Below are 5,506 nucleotides of genomic sequence, written 5' to 3' on the forward strand. Positions count from 1 at the left end.
GCGGCCTCCCAGGCGCCGCGGTCCGCGTGGACTCGACTCCGAGTTCCCCGCCCCCGCTCACGCCGCCCGCGGCCCAGGCCGTCTGACTCGGCTGGGTCCCAGGCGGGAACGGCGCACCTGGGCACCGGTGCACCAGGCTGTGCCTCTGTCCCCGGGCTCTGGCACGCGGGAATGCGCCAAGGAACACGTGCCCGGCTCTCCGGTTGGGACGTGTGCAGCCAGCCGGCGGCGAGGGGCTCCCTGCGTTTGCGGAATGCCATGGGGGACCGACCTATATATATATAGGCTCCCGACTCCCGAGCCCCCGTTCCAAGGAGACCGTCAGGGGCGGGGACCGCGGTCTCCGGGGGGCCACCGTCGCGCCCCGCTAACTTAGGAGCTCTGACTTCGGGCAAGTCCCAACCTCTCTGCGCCTCGTCGTGCTCATCGTCGTGCCAAAATGGAATCGCGAGGCCTGAGACAAAGTACGCTGAACGCCGCTGTTTGGCACATGGCTCTGAGTCAGGGTGGATGGGTTTTCTGGTTTAGTTTGGGGTTTTTTTTTTTTTTTTGAGGTTACCCTTCCTGTCGCGTTCTCTGCCGAGGACCTTAATGTAGTGACGGGTGCGGTCCCCTCGAAGGCTGGGGACTTATGCCTCGGGAGCTCCCGGAGTCGGGCGGGAAGCGAGGGGACGCGTGCCGAGTGCGCAGAGCCCGGGCCTCCTGGAGCGCCGCGGGCGGGGTTGGAGTCTCCAGCGCTAGCCACATCCGCACCCGGAATCCTGGAAACGGGGCTCCCCGCGGTTCCACCGGGGCCCCCCCGCCAGCCCCAGCACCATTAGCAACAGGCCTGCCTGCCCGCCGCCCCTCCCAGAGCTGAGGCCGCACCTGCCCCACCGGATGGCCGCCCCGGGGCCGGGCCGTGCCCCCCGCGGCGCACACTTCCTCCCGGACCCCCAGCGCCCCGTCGAGCGCGCAGGGGGAGGGGACCGGGCCGCCCCCGCCCCGCCAGCTTCCCACAGCCTGAGCTGCCCGGAGCCGGGGAGGCAGGAAGTCTCAGAGCCGGGGCGTGGAGGCGGGGTAGGGGCAGGAAGTTGGGGGTGACTCTCCCAGAGACCCCAGACAGGGCCCCGGCGTGGGAGCGGGGTGGGCGGACGCATAGGGATTAAGGGCGCCCCCCCTCCTCTGCAGCCTGAGGCCATGTGACCCCTGGCCAGAGCGCCCCGCTGAGTGAGGGCGAAGGCCGCTACCTCTGGCGACCCCCAGCAGCGCGCACGAGGAGGGAGGGGCCGCCTTTGTCTACTTTGCCGCAGAGGCAGCCCCCCACAACCCCTCCCCCCGCGCCCCGCCGGGCCCTGCACAGCCCGGGTTTTCCATCCGGCCCGGCTCGGCTCGGCAGCTGTCAGGGGACCGAGCTGACCTTCGCGAGCAGGGAGTTTCAATTAGCCGCAGATCAGATAAGCGGGCGGGCCCGTCTCTCCGGGCACCGCGGGGGCGCAGCCCCGCCCCCGCCAAGCCGCGCCAAACGCGCTCCAGATGGGAACAAAGATGAGGACGCAGCTCCACCTGCCTCCCCGGGGAGGGGGGAAGAGGAGGCCCCGCCGGGAGGAGCTTCCCACCGGAGGCAGGGTTGCACCCCTCCTGTCTGTCCCGGGCTCTGGCCGGGCAGGGGTCGGACCAAGATGATCGGTGCAGCTTGGCGTGTCTGCACTGCAGAGGTGCCACCGTGCTGACCTCATCCCCCGGCAGGCACCCTGCCCTCCTCCCTCCGCGCGAGGGAGCCTTTTGCCATCTCTGATCTCATCCAGGGTGCTCCCTGGGAGGACACAGCCCGACAGCAGAAGGAAACTGAGGAAGCGAAGGACAGGCACTTGCTGACTCGGCCACTCCACCCATAGCATCCACTCAGATGCTTTATTGAGCGCCTACTAAGTGACTTAACTGCCAGCCATAGTAAAGAGGATGGGGGGGGACCCGATATCAAATCATCTCATACCCAGTTTCACAAAACTTTGTTGAACAGGATCTTTCCAGAGTCTGAAATGCCATGAAGATACTAAAATAAGGTATGGACTGTGACCTGGCAGAATGGTGGATCAAAGGTGATAGATAGAACCCGGGCTTCAGCCTTGCACTTCATGCCTCCACCCCCCCCCACCACACACACACACACACAATATGACACAAATGCGTGCACACATAGACACATGGCCCTGAGGTGGATCCCTGGTGCTGCATGGCCCCCAGGGAAAGTACCACAGGTGTGGCCCCGGGGGACACTCAAGAACTGAGCACTTCTGGCTGAGAGAACCCTGTCAAGACTGCACTGCCCGTGGTGCCAGAGAGGTCGTACAGCAGGTAGGATGCTTGCCTTGCACGCAGTCAACAGAGGTTCAATGCCCCCAGCACCACCACCCCCACCTCTGTACTACATATGGTCCCTGTAGCACAGCCAGGAGTGATCCCTGAGAAGAAAGTGTCAAGAGTTACCCCAAGAACTGCCAAGTGTGGCCCCAAACACACAGGTTAAGGTTACAGACACCTCCCCCCATCCATTCTGGCCTCTAATAATAAAAGATTCAAGCCAGGAGATAGTAAATAGTATAGTGGTTAGGGCATATGTGTAACATGCGTCAAGCCCAGGTTCGTCCCCTGGCATCACATGGTCCCTAAACACCACCCAGAGCAACTGTGGAGACCCCGAGCACTGCTGGTATGATCCAAGTAATCCAGGTCATCTGAGCACCACTGGGGAGCCCTCAGTCCCCAATAAAAGGTCAGTAAAGTCATGTGAGACTGATTTCAGGGAAGAAACCATAAGGTAGTCTGGAGGGCCTCTCTGTGGAGATGATATGGAAACTGAGGCCTGAAAGACTAGGGAGAGCTGGACAAGCAAGGGAGAGCAGGTAAAGAAAGCATGCCACTGTGGACATCAGCGTGGGCCGAAGGAGCAGCAGGTAGAGCAGGGCATGGCAGCTGAGGTCAGGGCCCTGGCGGGTGAAGGGTTCTACCCTGGGAGAGAACCTGATTTAAATGTCTCCCACATGCCCCTGGCTACTGTGCAGATCAGAGCAAGGCAAATGCTGTCCGCGAAGGAGACCAGGGGGAGGGGAGGCAGAACAAAGGAGTAGAGGAGAGAGTTACAGACCCACATGATGTGGTCTAAGAGTGAGTTAGAGCAGCAGATACTTGGTGAGAGGCAGAATCTGAACCCAGGTGGGCCTCTGAGAACATGGAAGGGCACTTAGAGGTTAAGGGTAAGGCAGAGGGCTAGAATACCAGGGTACTTCCTCAAGCATTTTGGGGGAGTGGGGAGGTGAGGGGGGTTGGGCCACACCTGGCAGTGCTCAGGGCTTACTCCTGGCTCTGCACTCAGGTACCATTCCTGGCAGGGCTTAGGGGACCATATGGGATATCAGGGATCAAACCCTGGTCGACCACATGGAAGACAAGCACCCTACCCACTGCACTATCTCTCTGGCCCCAGAGCTCATTCTTGAGGGTGCTCAGGAACCATATACAGCGTTGTTTGGCTGCGTATCTGATAGTCGCCTTATGTGCTATAGCCCCCTCAAGGTTTTGTTGTTTTTGTTTTTTTTTTTAAGAACGAAGGTAAGGATCTAGTTCAGTGGTAGGGCAATTGCTTTGCATGTGTGAGGACCTGGATTCCATCCTTGGCACTGCAAATATATATATATTTATTATATATATATTTTTTAATTAAAGAAGGGCCAGAGAGATAGTACAGTGGGTGTAGCCAACACGGCTTTGATCACTGGTACCACATATGGTCTCCCAGACTATCAGGAGTGATCCCTGAGCACAAAACCAAAAGTAAGGGAGCACCACCAGATCTGCCCTCAAAAACCAAAAGGAGGGGCTGGAGGAATAGCACAGCAGGTAGGGCATTTGCCTTGCACACTGCCGACCCAGGTTCGAATCCCAGCATCCCATATGGTCCCCTGAGCACCGACAGGGGTGATTCCTGAGTGCAGAGCCAGGAGTAACCCCTGTGCATCGCCGGGTGTGACCCAAAAAGAAAAAAAAAAAAAGGGGGGCTGGGGCGGTAGTACAATGTGTAGGCCATTTGCCTTGCAGACCTGGGTTCAATCCCTGGCATCCCAAGTGGTCTTCTGAGTACCTCCAGGTGTCAATTCCAGATTGAAAAGACAGGAGTAAACCCTGAGCATCACTGGATGTGCCCTACAACCATCACCCCCCCAAAAAAAATCCAATATAAATAAAGTTAAAATATGACAAAACAGGGGCCAGAGTGATAGAGCAGTTGGTTGGGCCTTGCTCACGACTGACCCAGGTTTCCTGAGCACCTCCAGGAGTCAATTCCAGATTGAAGAGACAGGAGTAAACCCTGAGCATCACTGGATGTGCCCTCCAACCATCACCTGCCCCCCCAAAAAATCCAAAATAAATAAAGTTAAAATATGACATAACAGGGGCCAGAGTGACAGATCAATGGGTTGGGCCTTGCTCACGACTGACCCAGTATCCCATATAGTCCCCTGAGCACTGCCAGAAATAATTCCTGAGTGCAGAGCCAGGAGTAACACCTGAGCATCGCTGGATATAACCCAAAAAGCAAGAAAGAGAGTAAGAGAAAAAGAGAGAAAGAAAGAAAGAAAGAAAGAAAGAAAGAAAGAAAGAAAGAAAGAAAGAAAGAAAGAAAGAAAGAAAGAAAGAAAGAAAGAAAGAAAGAAAGAAAGAAAGAAAGAAAGAAAGAAGACATAACGTGGAAAACAGTGCTTATCACAGCTCCTGGTAGGAGCTCAATAAATTTTGTATTTGTTTTTGGCCATACCTAGAGGTGCTCAGGGATTATCACTCCTGGCTCTCTGCTCAGGGGTGACTCTTGGTGGGGAATGGGGAACCAAATGGGGTGCCAGGGATAAAACCAGGGTTGGATGAGAGCAAGGTAAGCGCCTTAACCTCTGTACTATATCTCTGGCCCTCAATGAATTTTAGCTGTTATTACGGATGTTTTAGTGGCTCCATCCTCAGCATCCCTCTCCCCTCCCTCTGGACTAGAAGCATCCAGCTCACCTCTGGTCTTGCTTCCCTTCACACAGTGCACAAGTCCCTCCTTCTTCCAGCACACCTACACTCTTTGTTTCAGAGGACAGGGCTCAGCTCCCTGGTAAGAAACCTGCCCAGCTCCTTTGTGCTAAACACTGCAGGTAGCCCTCCTCATCCCAAGACCCTGACTTAGCTTCGGGGATCAGCCTCCAGCCCCCTCCATGGTCAATATGGAACTGTGCTCCCTGTCAGCCAGAGGAATCGAGCTTTCTGTGATCGTTCATTCAATCAGCTGAGTGACCTTCCAGGCAGGGCTGTGGTGGGGACCAAGAAAAGCAGAACCAGGCCTTGACCTCAGGCAGGATGACTGATGCCTTCAGCCTAGACTGCTGTTAGGGCATTTTGTGCTCGAAGAGCTCTGGACAGGAAGCGGGTGAAGGGCTTCTGGAGGGGCAGGGGTGACCACAATCACAATTCCCAATCTTGGAGCTGTTAC

The sequence above is a fragment of the Sorex araneus genome, chromosome 6, assembly GCF_027595985.1.
Source record: "Sorex araneus isolate mSorAra2 chromosome 6, mSorAra2.pri, whole genome shotgun sequence".
NCBI classification, from domain to species: Eukaryota; Metazoa; Chordata; class Mammalia; order Eulipotyphla; family Soricidae; genus Sorex; species Sorex araneus.